Here is a 23664-nt window from a genome sequence, read left to right as displayed (position 1 = left end):
AAAAAAAAAAAACCCTCATCTGTTTTTATTTGCAAGTACTCATTGTCTACATTTTCCTCAGTTGTCCTGTGTGTTTGCTCGCCTGTATGTGTATCTTCTGAGCAAGTGGCAAACCTCCTCACACTTCACTTCTGATGACTTCAGTATGTATTTCCTAAGAAGGACATTCTCATATAACCGTAGTGCAGTTACACACTCTATAACATTAACACTGGTGTAATACCTTTCATTGAGATGAAATTCACATAACATAAAATCAACCATTGTAAAGTGAATAATTCAGTGGCATCTGGTCTATCAAAATATCATACAACCACCACCTCTAATTCAAAAACATTTTCACCACCTCAAAAGTAAACCCTATACCCATTAAGTAGTTTCTCCCCATGCCTCACCTGCCTCCAGCCCCTGGTACCCACTAGTCTGTGTTCCGTCTCTATAGATTTATCTATTCTGGATATTTCTTTTTGATAGGATCATACAATATGTGACCGTTTGTGTCTGGCTTCTTTCACTCCGCATAATGTCTTCAAGGTCATCCACACTAGTTTGTAGAAGAACTTCATTCTTTTTTATGGCTGAATAATACTCTGTTGTATGGATATACCACATTTCGTTTCTTCATCCAGTGATGGACATCTGGGCTGTTTTTACCTTTTGGCTACTGTGAATAGAGATTCTATGAACGTATGTGGATATATATTTGTTTGACTACATGTTTTCAGTTTTATCAGGCATATGCCCAGCAGTGGAATTGTTCATTTTGATTACCTGGGCAAGGTGTTCAATTTACTCGCTGTATCCTTACTATTTTATCCCCAACCAGTGGGAAAACACTTGAAGACCATGTAAATATCTTGCATCTCCACAAAGTCTCCCCTAGACTTAGCATCCGTTGGTAATCCTTGCCTGAATCATTCTTTACTGCGATGGTTGCCAAATGCTGGTTTTGCAACTCATTCACTCTCTCTGCATTTACCAGGTGGACTACAGCAGGCTAGCCAGGGTTCCCTCTCCCCAGGGATTCACTGATTTATCCATTTTTTAATTTTCTTTCATTTTTAATGTTTATTTTCGAGAGAGAGGGGAGAAAATGCACTCATGCACGAGCAGAAGAGGGGCAGAGAGAGAGGGGACAGAGGATCTGGAGCAGGCTCCATGCTGACAGCAGTGAGCCCACTGCAGGGCTGGAAGCCACCAACTGCGAGATCATGACCTGAGCTGAAGTCAGACACTCAACTGACTGGGCCGTCTAGGTGCCCCTATCCATTTTTTTCTATGTAAATTCATGAATTTCTGTTCCCCCCCACCAAAGGTTTATAATTGCTTACTGTCTTTAATTCTTTTTTTGAATATTTACTTATTTATGAGAGAGAGGGAGACAGAGCATGGGCAGGGGAGGGGCATAGAGAGAGGGAGACACAGACTTGAAGCAGGCCCCAGTCTCTGAGCTGTCAGCACAGAGCCCAACGCAGGGCTCGAACCCGTGAACCGCAAAATCATGACCTTAGCTGAAGTGGGATGCTTAACCGACTGAGCCACCCCTGGGCCTCTGTCTAATTTTTTTGCTTAAATCATCCCAGAATTGGCCCATGGGAGCCCCTGCAAGCTGGTATTTGTATCCTTGTGACATGCCTTCATCTTTGTTTTGTTCTTATTTGGGGGGGGGGTGTATGTACCTCCTTAACGTTCTAGCATAACAAGATGTTCCTCCTGGTCTATCTTGAACCCATCCTTTCCAGCCCTACAGTCAGCTATTTCCCTAAGGATCTATGGTTCCTGTGAGAACAAGGTCTGAGTACAGGACTCCTCAATGCACAAGGGTGGGGGGAAAGCTGTGGGGGGACGAGCTGCTTCCCCACCTCACTCTGGCGCTGCAGGGGTCTTCTGCAGTGTGAAGCACCCATCCACCATGGCAAATACTCAAAACAGATTAACTGCAAGCATTACCTCATGCTGCATCTCTTTTTAGCTAAATCTCTGTGCATACCTGTGATTATTTCCAGAGAAGTGGGCCTACTGGGTCATGAAAAATCATGTGTTCTCTAAACATAGAAACAGATTATTTCAATGATATGTGTTCAGCGATCTCTACTGAGTTTTATGTAGGTCGGACTCTCTGTTGTGCATGTATGTGTGTGCGTGCCTGCATACACATGCATGCATCCACGGATGTGGTGACTGCTTTTGTTTTAAAAGGTGAGAATGTAAAGTTATCTGTTTACTGCTCTATCTCTCCCAGGAGATTTTAGGCTCCTTGAGACCAGTGCTGTGCCTGTCTTATTTGCCACCCAGTACCCAATGGTGCCTGGCACATGCCTGACATTCTGCAAATGACTATTAAGTGAATACTGATAGCCAAGTAGAGCTCCCATATGTGGAGTACTTAACAAATGCTGGACATTGTTCAACATGCTATACATGAATTAATACTCCTGTAATCCTCACAATGGCTTTATTGTTGTAGCCCCCGTTTTACAGATGAGGAAACAGAGGCTCAGGGAGGTTGAGCACCTTGGCCAAGCTCACATATCCAGGAAATGGAAAAGCTATATTTTTTTCCCAGGCAGTCTGGCTCCAGAATCCATGTTGTTATCTACAACAGCATACTCTGGGATGGATGGATGGATGGATGGATATGTGTGTGGATGGGTAGATGAGTGGATGAATTTGTGGGTGGTCAATGGGTAGATGGATGGATATGTGGGATGATGGATGATGAATGAATGGATGGGTGGATGGATGGATGAGTGGATGAATGTGTGGGTGGGTGGATTGATAGGTGGGACGGATGGACAGGTGAGTCAACCAGACACGGTCTCTCATCCATTCCTCTCCTCTTTTTGACCTAGCTTCTCATGGGAATATCTCCATTCCCTCCTTCCTGCTTCATTGGAACCCACTGCCTTTCACAGTGTGTCTTCAGGAGCTATTCCCTCAGATGTATTCCCAGTTAGAGCTGAGCAGTGAGAGAGACAGAGAGACAGAGAACGAGTATACAACTTCCATCCTTGTTCTAGACCACAGGTCACCAAGTGGTAGCTTAAGGGCCCAATCTGACCCCTGGAAATGTTCTGTGTGATCCAGTGAGCATTAAAACAAAACAAACAAACAAGGATTTACTATTTAAAGATCAAGGGAGTTACCTTGAATTTTGATTTCCAGCTTCTCTTTAAGAAAAATCAGAAGATTTGGGAACTCGAGGGGCACCTGGGTGGCTCAGTCACTTGAGCATCCGACTCTTGATTTTGGCTCAGGTCATGATCTCACAGTTTGTGGGATCAAGCCCCGTGTTGGGCTCCATGCTCACAGTGTAGAGCATAGTTGGGATTCTCTTTCTTCCTGTCTCTCTGCCCTTCTCCTATTTGCACACGCGTTCTCTCTCTCTCATAATAAATAAATAAGCATTTTTTAAAAAGAAGAAGATTTGGAAACTTGGGCCTTCATATGTGCCAGGCCAGTCTGGGCTGGGCTGAGAATCAGCTGTCTATGGGATATAAGACTTGAGATTCTCCATTTGCTGTGGTCCCCACTCATCTCTGCTCATTCATCATCTACTTGGTCCCTGGAGGGCCTGAGTTTGCAATCCCTGATCAAGCACTGCCCCTCTAGTCAACCGGTCCAAGGTGAGATTTGCTTTCTTGGCCTGCAGCATCCTACCCTTGACTCTTTTGGGCAAACAGCTGTCTAGAAAAGTGATATTGCCCTACCTTCTACATGTACACCTGCCTCATGGATCCTGCTTTGTTTCTGTGTGTTTCCTTTCATTCATTTGAGGTCCCAAGGTTGTTAGTTGCCCTGAGTTCAGTTGAGATTCCAAGGTTGCTACTTAGCCTAGGGTTTTCCTGATCCTCCCTGCTGCGGTTCATACATCCTCACTGTGGTCAGGAAGCCATTGAGGGGTGAGCTAAGGACATCCAAACCTTACCCTTCTCTTTCTTGATTACAAGTTGCCCTTCTCCATCGCTGAAGCCTCCAGGAATCCTGAGGAGGGTCACTGATGACCCCTCCCGCCCTCTGGCCTTCCCACAGATCCTCAGATCCCAGACAGCCACTGGGAGATCATGTCACAGGACCCTCACTTCCCTAGGATGTCCCTGTAAAGAAACTAACTGGTCCCAGACCAACACCGCACCCTGGCTGACTCCTGTGCCCCTCCTCCATGGTGCCTGCAGCCTGAGCATGATTCTTTGTGACAGAGAAGACAGAAGTCAGTTTTGAGAGGAGTGGCTGCACTGTATTCTCCTCCCCTTGGGCCACCTGTGTCTTTGTCCTGACCTCTGGCATAATTCCCGAATCATTCTCCATCTTCAGAGCAAGTCCTATAGGGTGAAAGGGTGCCTTAGATAGATGAGGATCAAATCCTGCTGCCTTGCTATGTGGATAAGTGACTCACCCCTCAGACCTCTATCTCCTCATCTGTACTAGAGGGACAAGGGCATTGCCAGTGTGCTGACTCCTCTCCATTTGCTCCTCCACCAGAGAGGCCAACCATCCCTGTCTGCCTGAGATGGAAGGGTTTCTAAGGACACGAGATTTTTGGTACTAAGACACAGACGGTCCCTAGGAAGACTGGGATGGTTCGTCACCCTCCAGCTCCGCCCAGATCCACTCTCTGCAGATTTCCTCTGTGTCCTGGGAGGCTGATCCCACAGATTGTACTCCTGAGCTCCCCCGCCCTCCAGCTTTAGCTTGGGTTCAGCCAGTGGGAGGAAAGAAAGGCCGGGGTGTTTCCTCACTCCTGCTTTGAGGTCTCCACCATGGCTCCAAGTGTCATATTCTTCCTTGTCCTTTCAGGACAAGGTGAGATAGCAACCCCCAAACCAAATGCCAGCCTCTGACATCCTTCCTGAGACCCTGTCCATACCTTGTAAGTATTCCCTGTATTACAGTCTCTCACTTGAGGGGTGCCTGGGTGGTTCAGTCGGTTGAGTATCTGACTTTGGCTCAAGTCGTGATCTCACAGTTCGTGAATTCGAGCCCCGTGTCGGGCTCTGTGCTGACGGGTGGAGCCTGGAGCCCACTTCGAGTTCTGTGTCTCCCTCTCTGTCTTCCCCTCCCCTGCTCATGCTCTGTCTGTCTGTCTCTCTCAAAAACAAATAAACATTAAAAAAAAATTTAAGTCTCTCATTTGAGCCATCTGGGGTAAGTTTTGCTGGGTGTGTGGTCACAAATTATATATACCATGTCTGAAGGACCCAGCTCAGTGGCCGGCTGTGTGAGTGCATGTGATCTGTTTACTGTTATCATCATGCTAGTTTCTAGATGTTGCTTTTTTTAACCTGGGTGTGTTAGAAGGTGTTCTGGACTTGTGGGTAGAAAAGTCGCAGTGTGGATCCCAACTCTTAATTACTGAGAGGATGGCCTTGGCAAATCCCTTCATCGCCCGAGCTTCAGTTTCCTCATCCGTGAAATGAGGTTAATAACTGTGACCCCTGCTGTGGCTGTTGGCTGCTGGGTGTTTTGGATCTGTGCCTAGTGTCCAAAGAAGTGGTCAGCGGTGTGAGACCCTCCCTGGGGACTTTACTGCCCTATAAGCAAGGTGAAGACCCGTCTTTGACCCCCAGGGATATACATCTGGATGAGGAAATGCTGCTTCTCTGTCGTTGCTTGTTCCCAAGTAAGCGGTGATGACAAATATAACACAGGTTACTTTTGGAACTTTCTGTCTTGGGCTCTGGGCCTGCCAGGAGCCCCTTCGCTCATCCTTTCCATCCGGTGGGTGGAAGTGTGGCTTCCCATGAGTGAAGCAGGGATGCCACAGCACTTCTTTCCTTCCCCTTGGCAGTAGTTGAAGCTGAATTGCAAAAGTTAAGCACTGCCAGTTTGTCTCCCAGGGAGGCGTGGGGAGGACAAGGGGCACAGGACGTAACACCGCACCCCTTCTTGAGTCAAATGGCCTTGATGTGGCTGGTAGGTATGATGATTGGATAGTACACACTTAGAACCCTAAAATTTCTTCCAGCTCTGAGGTTCTGGGTCTTTGGTGTTCCCTACTAGAACACCCAGTGGCCTGTTACATTAGTTTCTGTTTGTAGTGCCCCCTGCCTTGTATCGTTACTTGATCACTTTGGTTGCAAGCTGTACAAATTCAGGTCCACCTTGCACATTTTAAAAAGGGAATATATAGGTTCTCATAACTAAAATTGTACAGCTTCAGGCACAGCTGGATCCAGGAACACCAACTCTGCCTCTACCTGTCAGCTATGTTTTCTCTGTATCTCTTCACGACATTTAAAGATGCTCCCAGCAGATCGAAGCTTATGTAGCACCAGCTCGGAGACCCCAAAGGAAGCAAGTGCCCTTGGCTCAGTAGCTCCAGCAAAAGTCCTGAAATTAGGTTTTGTTGAGCCTGACCAAGCAAGCTTGGGTCATGTGATCATTCCTAACCAATCACAATGGCCAAGGGTGTGTGCTGGTCTGATTAACTGGGTCTGGTACCTAACCTGGCATGAGAGGGGGACAGGCCCTCCAAAGCCACAGGGCATATTAAGAGGTTGGACCCGATGACTCCAAAATCATTCTGTCTAATATGCGAGGCTTCTGTAGTTCTTATGTGTTCCCTTCTTGGGCAGCATAGTACTGTCATCAACAGCTAGACCACTTGAGTTCAAGGGCTGGTTGCCCCAGTTTCTGGCAGTGTGAACTTGAGCAAGCTACTCAACTTTCCGGAGCTGTAGTTTTCTCATCTGCAAAATTAGAATAAAAATGGTGTCTACCTTGGAGGCATGCTGTAAAGGTTACAGTGTTTGCAAAGTGCTGAGAATAGGGTCTGGCACGTAGTAAAGTCTCTATGGGTGTGCTTAGTGCTGGGGATTCCAAGATAAACCAACCAGACCTGTGCCCGGCCCTTACAGAGCATGTAGTCTGAGGCGGGCTGGGTTTCTTCTAATCAACACATACTGGTTGAGACTTACTTTGAGAGATGAAATGAATGAGTGATTATAATACAGACTGGTAAGTGTGAGAGCCCAGAGGGTTACCTAATTTGGGCTTCCAGAATTGAGGATTAGCAGATGAATTTGGAAGTGGAAGGGTATACCTGGCAGAGGGAATATCAAATACAAAAGCCTGGAGACAAGAGTGGATATACTGCCTTGGAGAAGTAGAAATGTAAGCATGGCTAGAGGCTGCATTTAAGGTTGGGTGGGGAATTAGGGGTGGGAATGGCATGAGGAACAGCCATGGTGAGGCTGAAGAGGGCAGTAGGTGCCTTGCCTTGCCAGGGTCTTGCAGGCTTTTATGGAAATCTGAGCTTCAGCTTAGGGGTTGTGTGGACACGCTGAAGAAATTTTTATTTTGTTTAATTTTTAAAAAATTATTTTCTTTTCAACAGCTTTTGTGAGGTATAACTGATGTATGATAAGCTGTGCATATTTAAGTATACAATTTGATAAATTTTGTCATGTGTATATTCCAATGAAACCATCACCTCTATCATTAATGAATATATCCATCACTCCCAGAGGTTTCCTTGTGCCTCTTTGTTGCCCCCTCCCTGTGACCATTCCCAACTCCTCCATCCCCAGTGAACTACTAATCTGCTTTCTGTCACCATAAATTATTAACTTACATTTTCCAGTAGTTTATATAAATGGAATGGTACAATTTGTACTTTTTTTTGGTGAGGGGTCTGGCTTCATTCACTCAACGTAATTATTTTAATTTTCTTCCAGATTGTAGCATATAATGATATTTCTTTCTTTTTTTTGTTTGCAGTGAAATAGTATTCCTTTGTAGGAATATATCTCAGTTTGTTATCTGTTCACCGAGAGATGAGCAATTGGGTTGCTTCCACTTTGGGAATATTACAGATAACTCTGCAGTGAACATTCATGTGCAAATCTTTGTGTGGACATCTATTTTCCTTTCTCCTGGGTAAATACTTAAGAATGTCATGGCTGGATGATATCATAGGAGTATAATAAACTTTTTAAGAAACTGCAAAACTGTTTCCCAAAGTGGGGGTACCATTTTACGTTCCCACCAGCAGGTTATGAGAATTCCAGTTGTGTCTCATCCCCACCGACACTTGGTGTTGTCACACTTTTGCTTTTGTTATTCTAATACATGGGTAGTGGTAACTCCTTGTTTTAATTTGCATTTCCCTCATGACCAGCAATGTTGAATGTCTTTCCAAATATTTATTTCCCATCTGTATATCTTCTCTGGTGAAGTGTCTGTTCATACCTTTCCTCCATTTTGTACTGTGTTGTTTTCTTACTTCAGAGCGTTCCTTAAATTTTCTGGATACTTCTCTTTGATCAAGTATATAATTTGCAAATGTTTTCTCTGAGTCTATGACTTGACTTTTCATTTTCTTAGCGGTGTTTTTGAAAGAGCAGAAATTTAAGCTTTGATGAGGTCCAGTTTATCAACTTGTTCTCGCACGGATAGTGCTTTTGGCAGTGTGTGTAAGAAATAATTGCTTCAGTCGTTGCCTACAGTTGCGGAATGTTGTCCTGTTTCTGTCCCTTGTTCCATCACTTATTGAGAGAGAGGTACTGAAATCTCCAACTATGCTGTGAATTTGTCTATTTCTCCTAGTATTTACATCAGGCTTTGCTTTGTGTATTTTAAGCTCTCTTCTTAGGGGCTTAATCATTTACAAGTATTATGTCCTCTTGATGAATTGACTTCTTTATCATTGTGAAAGGACGTTCTTTTTTCCCTGCTAGTATTCTTTGCTCTGAAATCTACTTTGTCTGATATTTATGTAGCTACTCCAGTCTTTGAGTACTGTTAGTGTGGTATATCTTTTTTCCTTTTTTTTCCTTTTTTTTTTTTTTTTTTTGTTTTTTTGCTTTTGACATATTTGTGACTTTATGTTGAAGTGCATTTCTTACAGGCAGAATACAATTGTGTCTTGCTTTTTAATCCAGTGTGACAATCTGCCTTATAATTGAGGGGCTTAGACCACTTACATTTATTGAGATCATGGGTACATTTGGTTTAAATCTGTCATCTTGCTGTTTGTTCTGTTTCCTTTTTCTTCTTTTTCTGCTCTCTTTCAGTTTGATGGAATGTCTTTGATTCTGTATTACTTCCTTTGTTAGTTTTAGCTCTCATTATTTGTTTTGTTAATTTAGTGGTGACTTTAGGATTTGTAAAATAGATCTTTAACTTAGGTCAGTCTGTCTTCAAGTGATATCACATTACATATTGTATGCCTTATAATAGTGTACTTCTATACTCCACCCCTGGACCTTTGTACTTCTTGTCATGCACTTTACTTTTGTGTATATTAAAAAGACCACACTATTTTGTTATTTTTTATTTAAACAATCAATATCTTTTTTAAAGTTTTGAATAATTTTTAAAAATTTATATATTTGCCTATGTACTTCCCATTTACAATGCTCTTTATTCATGGTGAGGATCTGTATTCCCATCTGGTATCATTTTCCTTCTGTCTGAAAGACTTTCTTTAACATTTCTTATAGTACAACTCTGCTGATGATGAATTCTTTTGGATTTTATACGTCTGGAAATGTCTTTATTTTGCCTTTGTTTTTTGAAAGATATTTTTGCTCATAGGTTTTCTTTCTGTATTTTAAAGATATCGCCCCCACTGTGTTCTCATTTACATTGTTTCCAATGAGAAATCTGTCATCTTATCTCTGTTTCTCCATATATGATGTATCCTTGTTTTTTGTTTTTTGGTTTTTTTTTTGTTTTGTTTTGTTTTTTGGTTTTTTTTGCTGGCTGCTTTGAAGATTTTCTCTTTATCACTTGTTTTCAGAAATTTTATTTTGGTGAACTTTCGTATAGTTTTCTTTATGTTTCTTGTGCTCAAGATTCTTTGGGATTGCTGACGGTAGGTTTTCATCAAATGTTGGAAATGTTTCAGCCATTAGTTGATCAAATGCTTCTGCTTTTTCTCCTCTTCTTTGAGGATTCCAGTTACAAGTGTGTGAGGCCATGTAATCTGTCCCACAGCACACTGATGCTCTGTTCAGTTTTTTATTCTCTCTTCTTATTGTGTTCCATTTCAGATAGTTCTATTGCTGTCTTCAGGTTCACCTGCCCTTCCTTTCACCCTGTCTGATCTGCTGTTGGCTTCAGTCAGTGTCTTGTTCATTTCACACACTGTATTTCATTTTCATCTCTAGAGGATGACGAATGCCTTTTTAGTATCTCATTTCTATTTGACTTATCTCTATTTGAACATATGGAATCCAATTATGATAACTGTTACTGTGTCCTCATCTACCCATTCCAACATCTGGGTCAGTTTCAAGTGATTGATCTTGTCACTGTGATTATAATTTCCTACTTTTTGCATGCCTGATCATTTTTTTATTGGATTCCAGACACTGCCTTTTACCTTGTTGGGTGCTAGATACTGTATCCCTATCAATGTTCTTGAGCTTTGTTTGAGATGCAGTTAAGCTACTTGGAAGCAATTTGATCAGGGTTCTTGCTTTGCTTATTTGTTAGGTGAGACCGGAACAGTGCTCATTTCAAACCCACTTACCCCTACTGAGGTGAGACACTTTCAGGTGCTTGACTCAACGACTCCTGAGAGTTCACAGTCTGACTGGTGGCAACAGGCACTATTCCCAGAACTGCCTGAGAGCAAGGACTTACTCCTCTTATCCTTCCAGATGATTTTTTTCCTGGCCTCTTCACACCTAGGCCAGGTCAGTACACAGCTGAATACTGGAGGGGGTCTTCTCCCAATCTCCAGAGATCTTGCTCTATACCTCTCTCATCTCTCTGGTCCTCTGTCCTGGACTCTCACATCTGTCTCCTCAGTTCTAGGAGCCCACTGGTTTCTACCTGGGTTCCCCCTCCCAGTCTGTGGCTGGAAACCTCTCAGGCCCTGGACTCAGTTCTTATTTGCCACCTCTCAGTTATCACTGACCATTGTTGTCTGATGTCCAATTGCAAACGAATTCGTTTTGTATGTTTTTCCCTTTTTTAGGTTTTCTGCAAGCACAAGAGTAACCTGGTCTCTGTTACTCCCTCTTGGCTCCAAATGGAAGTCCCTTGAGCAGTTTAAATCAGGAGAGCAATAGACGAGCCTCACCTTTTAGAACAATCCCTGTTTCTAGAAGTTTTTCCTAACCTCTCTGGGGTCTTAGGCCTGTCTGCCTGAGTGAGCTCATTCTCTCCACCTCCTCCAGCCCCGAAAGGTGGTGTGGGCCTGAAGCCAGCCCTTCACGACCAGCCATGTACATTTCCTGGGAAGTGGCCCAGTGCCCCCCGCTGTCACCTCACATTTTTGTCTGCAGGTCCCTGGTGCTCAGAGGCAGGGAGCGTTTGGGTGAATGAAGCAACTTGTCACTGTGTTGGCAAGAGCAGGGGAGTTGATGCTAGGACAGCGTCCAAGGGCCACTGGAAGAGAAATTAGCCTTGGCATTAGAGCAGCACTTCTGCACCAGGCTCGTCCACATCCTGACCCCCATGGGGTCAGCAGGTTGAGGACGTTTATCCCTTTCTTAGGGGCCGGAGTTGTTGCCACATGCTAAGTGGCATAGTTTGTGTCTCTGAGCACTAACTCAGGTTTTGAGGCCCAGGGTGGCTCTGAGGGGTCCTCTGGTCTTACCCATGTCCCCAGCACCTCCAGCATGGAAGGCCTGGGAGTGACTCAGACCCACCGCCACAGCCTCCTTGCAGGTGGGAATCTCTTTGAGCTGAGGCCGGAGAGCACTCAGTGAAACACTCCCCAGGGGACCATTTGCAGAGGCCTGCCTTGCCTGGTCGGTGCAAAGCTGGCAGGGATCAATGAGGATGACCGAGAGGACACCATCCTCGTCAGAGAAAAGCAGGGCTTTATGGAAGGATGCCTGTGGATGCTGTATTGTCATTGCATGCAAAATGCTACCTGGGAGGAGCCGGTGGAATTTTCCACCAAGGCCAAATCACAGACTGTGCTAGACAGCAGCCTCTGGTTCTTGTCTGTCCCTGCAATCCCAAATGCTCAGAACACTGGAGAGTTTAGGGGGAAGGAATAGGGTGGCCTCCAGAGTCTCAGGACATGGCAAGCGATGGCACGTGAGTACAGTGGAGAAACTTCACCACTGTATACACCTAAGAGCCAGGAAGTTGTTGTGTCTTGTGTCCTCAAGATGTCACTGATGAAGGGAGGGGGACACATGTGGCTCTTAGAACTGCTTCCTGATTACTTGGCCTGCAGCACTAACCACCAAAGCTCTAAACCACGGCCTCCAAACTGGAGGTCTTCAGGCTAATCCTGTGGACGCATGTCTAATTTTGTGTACGTTGCCTTATCCTGCCAGCTGACTTAAATGGGAATTAGTTAGAAATCCCCAAATTGGGAGATATCGTGGGAAAATCTGGATTTCCAACTTCCCTTGAAAATGTAGAAGCCCAGGCAGCCCTGCGTTGAGCGGTGACCACTCTCTAAGCCCACACCACCCCCCACGGCCCCCACCACACACTCTTGCCTCCTACACGATAGGTAGGTACCCATTGATTTCTGTGAACACTCAACTCACGAACCTGGGAGTGTTTGGAAGCCCTATCCTCCATCAGATAGGGTTTGTCCCCCTCTAGTTTCCATGCAAGGGGTCATCTCCCTTTCCTTTGTGACAGCCTCAAGCTGAGTGAGCTCAAGTGTCTTCCTGAGAGATCCAGCTCAAACCTCCAAGCCTCCTGACAAAGGACCCCAGCTGCACAGACAGTGAGGCTTCTCTACCAAACCTGCCCCTTGAGAGAGGGATCTGAAGCTCATTGCCAGGAAGAGTGAAGCAGTTTTTATCCTGGCAGAGCACAAAGCCTCACACAGAAGGCATGGAGCTCTAGGTCCTAGGAGGTGCACAAGGGAGGTACTTGGTTGGGGCAGGGTGGGGCAGGGGGGGCGGGCAAGGGTCCTTCTGGGTGAACTGGCTGGCCTGACATGGGGTCAGGTGGCAGACAGCAATCGTGTACTCCTTGAAGAGAACAGGCCATCTCACTGGAGGCAGGGGGATGACTCAGATGGCCTGTGCTGGGTTTTGTCAGCCCTCAAAGACCATGATTAGAGGCTGCACAAGGGATGTTTTATATTTTCTTAATGTAGCAATGATCCCCAAAGACATTTTTCCTCAAAGCCATGGAGAGAAGGTCCTGGGACTCTTTGGCATTGGGAGATCATTAAGCTTGACTGGGGTCAGGGGCCAGCATGGTGCATCTATATAGGAGGCCATGAAAGGTATACTTCTTGAGTGGAGGAGTGGGCCACCCCTGGTGATGTCTTCCAGGCTGAATTGGACAGAGCCCCGGTAGGATCACCTTGGAATACAGTGCTATGGCGGATAATGAAATCGTGGAAGCCAGGGTATTGCCATGCAGCCATCACCGCCAGCTAACCCCTCGTTGGCTATAAGCAGGTCACATGGCCTCAGCTGCCTTGAGCATCAAGAGGGAGCATTTCACCTGCAGGTAACAGAATACATAAAGAAGTACTAAAGTAGTAAATCCTAGTAGTGGAAGTTCCCCAGGTTTATTCAGTAGGATTCAGCGCCCTCTCATTGTGTCAGCCTCGGGCCTGCAAAATGGCTGCCATTGCTTCAAGCCTTACCTCCTCACAGGGAAGCAACCAAAGATAGGAAGAAGGGGGCAAGGAAGAAGGGTTCTCCTGTGTGTCTCTTTGGACTGGAGACGGAAACCTTGTCTGAGGTCTCTCTAGCAGAAGTCTTAAAGAATGGGTCAAATGGTACCCTTAGCTGGGAGAGAATGTGGGAAAGCGAGTGTCAGACATTTCCTGTCTCTGCTATATCTTGGCAGCATAAAGAAGAGGAGGAGAAGGGTTGTCGGGTGGACAATAAATGGGCTGCCCTGCCATAACTGTAAAATGGAGGCTAGATGAGAATCTCAGGGGGCTGTGGCAGATGCCCAGGAATACACAGTGCCTAAGCTTTGTTGCTTAGGGTTATTATTTCAGAAAGTGCTGGGATATTAAAGGTTAAGTTAGTCCACCTCCCCTGGCAGGTTTCCAGTTTTCCTTGCCCAGCCAGTGGGCCCCTATGAAGAGCCAATGCTTCCATGTTATGTCGTCCCTTCATTACAATCCCCATCCCCATATCTTACCCTCAGGAAAGAAGGCATTTGATTTGAACAAATTCGTGCTCAAGTGTTAAGGCTGATAGGTCCCAGTCGTGGTCCATGTCTGTGAGCACACAAGGGTTAATTGACCTCAAAGAATGAATCACCAAGATTAGGTTTCCAGAGGGTGGGATTTAGAAAAGAAAAATATAGTGGCGCCTGGGTGGCACAGTTGGTTAAGCATTTGACTTCAGCTCAGGTCATGATCTCGCGGTTCGTGGGTTTGAGCCCCGAGTCGGGTTCTGTGCTGACAGGTTGGAGCCTGGAGCCTGGAGCCTGCTTCGGATTCTGTGTCTCCATCTCTCTCTGCCCCTCCCCCGCTCGCGGTCTGTCTCTCTTTCTTTCAAAAATACATAAAAACATATAAAAATTTTTTTAAATAAAAAAAGAAAAAAATATTTTGCTTCTGGGGAGGGGTGGAAAACACAGAATAGAGGAAACTCTATCCTCTGTCATTCCATTATTGCATATGATGCACACAGGTATGTTAATTCACTGCAGTCTCACGGCGACCCTATAAGACAGTGATTAGGATGCCCGTTTTATAGATGAGGAGAGAGAAGCACAGAGAGGCCATGTCATTTGACCAGGGTCACACATCTAAGAAGTGGCAGAGTAAGGATTCCAACGGCAGGCCTGTATTGTTCAGGGCCACTGGTCCTCCCCAGACCCTGCATAATCTGATCTTTTATCATCTTCATTTCCTTTCAGCCAGGGCCTCCCAGCGCCCAGGCAGAAATCACACAAAGATACCACTCCCTGCATCTGAATGCCCTTATTTTCCCCAGGAGCCTGAGCTCCAAGGGGGGCAAGGGGAGGGCAGGCCTCATGGCAGTGCTGTGCCCTCCAGCCAGCCAGCATGCGGGGAGGAGAGCAGGAGGGAGGTCTGGGAAGCAGAGGTGAGTGGCAGGTCTATTGGGCCTCACTGTCTCTGGGCTGTCACAGCACAAGGGCCCAGTGACATTGGGGGGACCAAGCCAAGACCTCAATGTCCTAGACTTTGCAGGGCCTTGTCACCTGAGCCATCTGCAGGGTGCCTGGCAGAGCATTTTTTTTAGACACAAAAAGAGGAATCTGGAGAGAGGAGGGGACCCATCAATGCCCAGTGTCCCTATGTGGCAGGGCCAGAGCTCAAAGCCAGGCCCTCCTGACTCATTCCAGCTTACCACAGTCTCGGAGTATTTCATCAGAAATACTTGAGGCACCTGCCATGTGCCAGGCCCTGGGGTAGCCAGGGTGAGCAAGGCATGGTCCCTATTCTCACTGGGCCTCAGAACAATGATAGCTTAATGTGGAGGGACACTCTTGAAACCAGTGCACATTAGTGCTTAAAGGACGCACAGGGAATATTGACCAAACTAGGGGTGGCAAACTCAAATATCCCCGGGGTCAGGGGTCAGACGGATGCCATGCTGTGTGAAGATAGAGCTAACAGTGGGGAGTGGGACTGTGGCCCCTCTAAGGGAACAGTCACATTCAATGCCATCCAATAATTTGCCTTGTAGGAGTGTGGGATCCAGGAGCCAGGTATCCCCATTTTTTAAGAAAGTCCAGAAATCTGCACTTACATATATTTTTTTTCTAATTTCTAAAGGTCTCCTTAAGCCAAACAAAAGATTATCTGCGGATCGGATTCTGTCAGGCTGCTACCCACTGCTCTTGAGGCACAGAGAAGGAAAGGATTTTCCCGAGATCTCACAGCGAGAGAGTGGCCGAGCCAGGCCTCAAACCTGAGTCCTCCAGATCCAAGCTGGGGACCTTGTGGGTCTGCTTCCCACTAACTTCAAAGTCCATTTTCTCTTCTGGATGTGGGATGATATTTTAGTCTGGGGGGAAAAAGCCACTTAGAGTGAAAAATACAGCCCTCTTGAAACTGTTCCTGTAAGAAACAAGCTGGGAATTGACAGCAAGTGCTATTAAAGCTCCTGGCACCTTCCAAAGAGTGGTCTGCAATTTTAATCCTGAAGCTGTGTTTGACACGGAGCCATTTCTGTTCCTTGTTGCTCAGGATGCAGGGGACCCAGTGCTTTCCTTTTAAAAGGCAGAGCACATCACTCATGGTGTACAGAGCCCCACTTCTGTTCTGGACTGCCAGGCTTTATGCAGAGCCACCCTTGGTATGGGAGGGGGGTCTAACCCACTGTGTCTACAGCAGCCCCTTGGCAAAGACCTTCTCTCCCAAAGCCTGGACCTCCGTGAGTCCGTCTCAGTTAACAGGAGCTTGGGTGCCACTGATTCAACCAGAGGCAGAGTGATTAACAACACAGGCCTTAGGGCTAGATGGAGCTGGATTTGAATCCTGGCTCTGCCCCTTATCAGCTGTGTGACCTTGGGCAAGTTGCTTCACCTCCCTGAGCTTCAGAAGGCCTCTTCTATAAAATGGGTTAATAATATTTACAAGCAGAGTTGTGGTACAACTCTGTTCCGATCTGAGGTTCCTGCAGGTAGGAAAGTTGGTGCTGCCTCTTGGTTATTAAGAGTAATGTTAATTACAACAAGTCAACATGTAGTTCAACTGAGGTAAGAAACAGAAAATTCTGGGTAATAACAAATTTGGCAAATGCTTTTCCCTTCTGATTTCTGCCTAGGTTAATTTTTAAAAATTTTAACGAGTATTTATATATAGCGTTTTACTAAGTGGCAAACTCTGTGCTAAGTGCTTTACAAATATTGACTCATTTAATCCTTGCAACCACTCTGGAAGGCAAATACTGTTTTCCACACTTACAGATGAGGAAACTGAGACATAGAGAGAGTTACTTGCACTAGGATATATGTCTGACAAATGGCAAGGCCGGGCTGCAAAACCAATCCCTGTGGCCGAGGAGCTGTGCATGTAACCACTTCCTCCCCTCCTTTTAAGCTTTCGTCCTTCTGAAACACATTTTCCCATTTGCAGCGATCGGCCCAAAGGAAGAAATCCTCCTTTCGCTGTCTGAAGACGTAGTTGAAAGACTCTGTCATTGGGAGACAAACAGCCTGGGATCCAATCCCCACTGTCTCCTGCCCAGCTGTGGGACACTGGCCAGTAATTCCCCCCTCCCCTGGGTCTCACTGTCCTCATCTCTAAACTGGGCTACTATCACCACCTACCTCTCAGTTAGAGGGAAGTAGAATCAGCCATGGATGTAAAAGTGCTTTATAAAGTCTTAAATGCCCTGTTTGGGGCTTGGGGAAATTAAATAGTCAGGATCATTAAGCTGGTTTTCCCTGAAAAAACATCCAGCACTTAAAGTGTTGTCTTCCACTGTCTATGAGGATCCAGGAGACTCACAGTGAAACCAGCAGGCAAACAGCATCCCCCCATCCACGTCCCACCCTGGCCAGTGGTCATTCCATCCCAAGGTGGGGGCTTTCTCTCTGGGCCTGGACTCTTTGTCCAGGATTCAGGTGTGTTTACAATGAGATGCTAAGAGGTACAGCCTTCCCTCAACGCACAGCATCCATACCCGTGTGGGTTGTAAGAGGATTTCTGCCTGTCGTTGCTTGGCAATATTTTGTTTAAATGAACTTATGCCAGGGATTAATATAGTTTGTGAATTTAACTGCTTGCTTGGCAGGAAGGGAAAAATGCACAGAGTTTTAAGAAATCTGGTGTGAAAATGGTTTTTAGAATGCGGGTGTGCAGTTGAAGCTTCGGGGTGTAGGGCGTGGAGCTGGATCCCAGAGGAAGGGCCCCTGGTTTTCATCCCTGCTGGGCTACTTCCCAACTGCGGGACCCTCTACCCGCCTCCAAAGCTGTCTATCTCCTCAGACAAATAGCAGCCCCTGCCACGGGGGTCGGGGGTGGGGGGGCGGCCAGAGGGTGTCTGTGGCAAGACCATACAATGCCTGGCATGCAGCTCTCACCCAGCAAATGAAGAGTCAGCCCCTGAAAGCAGGCTCCCACCTCCTGTCCCTGCACCCAGGGGGGTGGGGGCACAGAGCCTGTGGGAATCTTCAATGAAAATGTGTTGAGGAGTCAACAAGTGAATGGTAAATACAGCCAATCCTCATTCTTCACAGATTGCATATTACTTATTAAATTTGTCTACCTACTCAAATGTATTTGTAACCCCCAAATCAGTCCTCGGGGTGCTTTTGCAGTCCCTTGCAGGTATGTTCAGAGCAGTGCAAATCTTGAGTCCCCCAGTGCGCAGATCCCCAGCTGAGGCTGAACCAGGTGTCACTTGGCCTTCTTGTTTCAGCTCCTGTATGTAAACGACTGTGCTTTCTTGCCAACTACGTGGTGCCCTGTTTTTCGCCTTTTTGCACTTTCTGTTGTTGATTTCACTGCTTAAAAAAGGCCCCTGTGTGCAGGGCTGAAGTGCTGTCTAGTGTTCCTAAGCCTGGAAGGCTGAGGTGTGTCTTGGGGAGAAAATGCATGTGTTAGATCTTCATTCAGGCATGAGTTACAGTGCTATCGGCCATGAATTTAATGTTAACGAATTTGTGGTGGATATTAAATAAGGTGTCTTTATACAGAAACACTCCTAAAACAAAGTTATGTATTGATTGGTTGGTGAAAATACTGTGAATAGAGGTTCTCAGAAATCTCACCCTGTATTTTCCCTGGGAGCAGTGGTTTACTACTCACGAATTCAGTGTTGGTGGAGACGTTATAGAACCTGACTACTGCTAATAGTAAGAATCAACTATATAGCAATGGTTACTGTGAGTCTTAACTGCTTTCATTCTTTGAAAGAGAGTCAGGAAGGAAGTTGGAGCTTGGAGTTCTCCCACCTTGACAGTGGTTGTGAGGACCAAATTAAGATAAAGGCTGTGAACTGTAAAGTCTGTGTGTAGGCATTGTAAATGGCATCACCTTGACTATTGCACGGACATCAGCAATGTTGTCCTGCACCAAGGCCTCTGGGGAGGGCCCGCCTTGGTCCGTGGGGCTGAGATTAAGTTTTAGTGTCTTGAGAGACCCCGTCGAAAGGGGACAGGGGAAGTCCTAGTAGACCTCACAGGCACACTCCCCCGCATGTTAATTATTTGCCAAAGCTTAGATGTTCCTGGCTGCCGTCCACTCTTTGGCCAGCACCCAGCCTGGGGACACCGTTGTCTCTTGCCTGGACAGCACATGAGTGCCTCACTGCTGTCAGCCTCCCCTCTGAGGTCCCTTTATCCATTGTCCACATTGCAGTGGCCAGGCCTCGCACTCTTCCATTTTATGCCCTTAATGGCTTCCCAGGCCATTAAGCCCAGGGATGGCTTCCCATCCCTGCTGTGGCCTCTGAGTCTCTGGGTGGTCAGGCCCCTATCCACATCTCCAGCTTTATGTGATCCCATGCTGCCCCATGCTTTCTGCTCCAACCACATTGGCTTCCTCTCTGATCCTTGAACACACTGCACCCCTCCTGCCAGAGGGCCTTTGCACTTGCCAAAACTCCCTCCCTGTCCCTGTTAGCCACTCCCCCACCTCCAACACCTGTACTTGCTCACAGCCTGTGTGTCCTCTAGGTCTCAGCTCAAGTCACTTCCTTGATGACTCTGACCTGGGACAAAGTGGTCTCCGTGACATAGCACCCTCCACCAGCACACTTTCCCCTTCACAGAATTTATCTCAGTGACGCTTCACATTTATTTGAGTGACCACTTAGTAAGTGATCGTCTCCCCATCTCCTCCCCCAGACTTTAAACTCTACACGGTGAGACACTGGGGCTGCCTTAGATCACCACTGAGTCCCCAGAGCAGAGGAGAGGGCCTGGCATATTGTAGAGGCTCAATAAGCTTAGTAAGGGAGCAAACATCCATTCCCATGTTGCCCAGGGGGACAAATCCTACTGGACAGGATCCAGGCTCTTCCTTGCAGTTCACAGAGTAGAAGGACAGAACTCCCATCTGTGGAGCCCAACCATCCAACAAAGTGGAGAGCTAAGATGTCCCCATACTGGAAGAAAATGATGATAAAGTTCAGAGAGGTGGGAGAAGTGGCTCCAGCTTGCATAGTTAAGAAGGGTCATGGGTAGGATTTATACCCAGGTCTGGCTGACCCAGGAGCCTATGGTCTGAGCGTCTCCCTCCAGCCCTTCCCTTGTCTTCTCACCTTTGGGTTGTACACATCCTGCCCATGACAGTTTTAATTAAATGTGAAGGGAGGGGAGACATCTGTTAGAGGACTGAAGACTTGACCTCATGTCACCTGCCTTTCTGATGCTTTCTCTTTGAATACACTGGTTTCTAAGGCAGAGACAGATGGAACACACTGGTTTCAAATGCATTGGGGATTCTGTTCATGGGGGGTTCTTGGTTGTGTGGGTGCCTTCAGCACGTCACTTTGCAGAAAGATTCTCGCCTCTTTTTTTTTTTAATTTTTTTTTTAACGTTTATTTATTTTTGAGACAGAGAGAGACAGAGCATGAACAGGGGAGGGGCAGAGAGAGAGGGAGACACAGAATCTGAAACGGGCTCCAGGCTCTGAGCTGTCAGCACAGAGCCCGACGCGGGGCTCGAACTCACGGACCGTGAGATCATGACCTGAGCCGAAGTCGGCCGCTTAACCGACTGAGCCACCCAGGCGCCCCTAAAGGTGCTCACCTCTTAAGGAAGCCAAGTTCAGTTGATGGATTCGGTGCCTGTGGGCACACTGGACGTGGCTGGGGATGCTTTGGCCTCTGGTAGGCCCTGGAGGGTACACAGGTTGCTGAGATAGCGGGACCCACTGGACTCACCGCCTTTATTTTACACATGGGGAAACTAAGGCCCAGGAGAGGGAGGGAATTCCTCCAAGGTCAGAGAGTGAGTTTCAAAAGCAAAATGAGAAGCTGAGGCTCTGGCCTCCCTGGGCAGTGTTGCTCACCTTTGCCTTGAGGTCAGGAAATGCAGACAAGAAAAGGTTCTTTCTCTTCCAGTCTGTCATGGTATCTGAAGTTTCACTGTTAATTCTTTTGTCTTAGAGAAATTTTTGCGAGTTCTCGAATAGAATGAAAATACCCTTGGATGGGTGGAAGAGGGGACAGATACCCTAAGTCATCTGCCAAATAGTTTAGTCATTCATGTCTTCATCCATCCACCTATTCCATTGCCACTCCATCTGTGTTTCCATCTATCCACTTACCTGTCTCTCCTCCCATCCATCCACCCAACCCATCCCCTTCTCTTTCCGTCTATATCTCCATGTATCCATTTATCTGTCGTTTCATTCACCCATTCTCCCATCTACCTACCCATTCATCCATCCAAAAATTGTTTATTTATTTGAGAGAGAGAGAGAAAGAGAGAGAGAGACACACACAGAGAGAGAGAGAGAGAGAGAGAGAGAGAGAGACAGAAACCAAAGCAGAGTCCAGGCTCTTGAGCCGTCAGCACAGAGCCTGATGCGGGGCTCGAACTCACGAACCATGAGATCATGACCTGCACCGACATCGGACGCTTAACAGACTGAGCCATCCAGGTGCCCCTCATCCATCCCTTTTGTCAGATTTTCATTGAACGCCAATTCTGTGACCGGCTCCTTGGAATAAAAAGATGAGAAGTCTCAGTTCTGGCCTCTGCAGATCCCCAGTACCCTAGAGGCAGCAGATCTGTAAGGCCACATTTCCCCTGCAATGTGAGGGCAGCCCTGAGGGAGGTGTTCGCAGCTTGGCTTTACAAAGAAGAGATGACCAAGCAGAAAGAGGCTGGAGACCCTGACCCTGAGTGCATCATCCCACAAGTATGTCCTCGGGTAAGGCCCCTCCCATCTGGACTCAGCATACGCATCTGTGATGTGGGCAGGTTGGACTAGATGAGTGTTTCCCAGACTCAGTCATTCATATACCTTCCTCCACACCTGTAGATGAGATCAACTGTACTAAAAAGTACTTAACGTTTTTATTCAAATGAGCTTTTTTTTTTACCCAAAATACATTTTAGAATGAAGCCTTATTGCTACCATAAATGGAAAAAAAATGGTAACAGCTGTCATAAATAGAAAGTAACCGTAAAAATACTTGAAAAAGGAAGGCAAACTGCTAATGTTGTTAAATTCTAAATAGACATTGTTTCTCAGCAATGGAGGCCAGCTCTCCTTTGTTAATAGAGAACTTAGCAAGTTCTAAAGAGGGTGTTAAAGGTCAGCAAGGTCTAAACAGAGATTCTCCCCTTGGAATGGCTTCCTTGCAGTGTGCTTTAGTATCACAGGATGGCATGGCTTTGAGGGTAGGGGCCACTCCTGTCCCAAAGCAGGAAACTCTGCCTGGGAAGCATCAGGCCAGGTGCTATCTTGGCCGCTGTCTTCTGAGGCCTCCCTCTATGCCCCGGACCTGCCCTCTCCTGAGAACTCACACCTCCCCTACAACCCTTCCAGAAGCCAAGGGTCAGGAAGCCATGAGCCGGATTCTGTAACTCAAACCGGGTGGTATCTGCTTCAAATCCTGACCAAGGAAGGAAACCAATATGGAAATCTGAAGCTGTCCCATCCCAGAGCTTGGCGGGCGTCAGGTGCTGCCTGTCACTCAGAGAGGGCCCTGACCCATTCTAATCTTACCTTTGGCCACCAGACTCTTCCACCACTTCTCCGTCACCCCTCGTCCTTAACCCAGGGTCCCCAAAGCCCGTGACAATGTAGAGTCCCCAGTGTGTGGCCTTTGTGAATTCCCCCGTGGCATTAACATGTATGATCAGAAAATAGTGTCACTCAGTTCTGCCGAGACCCGAAGTGCCCAAATAAATCTTCTCACACTTGGAAGGCAGGTGGCCTGGTAGATGAGCCAGGAGACCCAGGTTCTGGTTGTGTTGTGCTCTGACGGTTCCCTGCACGTCGTCACCTGAGTTTCCAGATGCTCCTGAGCCTCCTCCAGCAATACTGACATCAAGGGTATTATTTACTTGAAAAAATGTTCCATTTTGGATTCAGATTTCAGAAGGATATTTGAAATCTTAAAGCTGCTGCCAGCTCCGTTGAGGGACACAGAAAAGCCCACTTTCTCATCTGGCCTTGGCTCCAGACTGGAGCCATGGCAGGGAGGGGTCATCTTTGCACCAACCAGCCCCACCCCCAGATCTGAAAGGCCAAGCCAATTGCCCAGAATGGGGAAAAACACAGCACCGGGCTTTGCCTTAGAAAGTGCGCCTGGGTGGCTCAGTCAGTGGAGCGCCCGATTTCAGCTCAGGTCGTGATCTCACAGTGTGTGGGTTCGAGCCCCGAGTCAGGCTCTCTGCTGACAGCTCGCAGCCTGGAGCCTGCTTCGGATTCTGTGTCTCCCTTTCTCTCCACCTCTGCTTGTGCTCTTTCTCTCTAAAATAAATAAATATTTTTTTAAAAGGGCTTTTTCACTCTAGTTCATAGTTATGGTCTCTCGTGCATTACATTCATTCATTCACTCATTGAATGAATGGTGTTTGACTGACAAGCAAGTCAGGAGAGCCCTGTGGGTTGTGTCCTAAACCTCACCCCTGTATTCAAAAATATTTATTGAGTACACACTGTGTGCTTCAGGCACTGAGCTTAACAAGCTCTGGGATGGTTCCTCGCTCAAAAGCTCATGGCAGATTCACATCCGTTACTGCAGTGCAAGAAATCTAGACAGTGCCTGCCATGGGAGTTAAAGAAGGGTGCCTGCACGCCTCGGCCAGAAATGAAGCAGAGACATCCTGGAAAAGTTACTCAGAGGGTGAAATTCCACACTCCAGATTCTTCTTGAATC

At 46.7% G+C, this 23664-nt stretch overlaps 1 protein-coding gene across 17 annotated transcripts in view; it reads left to right on the top strand.

Annotated features, from left to right (window-relative positions):
* Nucleotides 1–23664, top strand: part of ATP2B2 (ATPase plasma membrane Ca2+ transporting 2) — a 424560-nt gene that overhangs the window by 93739 nt on the left and 307157 nt on the right. The window lies entirely within an intron of this gene.

This window comes from Leopardus geoffroyi, chromosome A2 (genome assembly GCF_018350155.1).
Source record: "Leopardus geoffroyi isolate Oge1 chromosome A2, O.geoffroyi_Oge1_pat1.0, whole genome shotgun sequence".
NCBI lineage: Eukaryota > Metazoa > Chordata > Mammalia > Carnivora > Felidae > Leopardus > Leopardus geoffroyi.
Note: the sequence above shows the minus strand (reverse complement) of the source record. Positions and strands in the feature narration are given on the sequence as shown.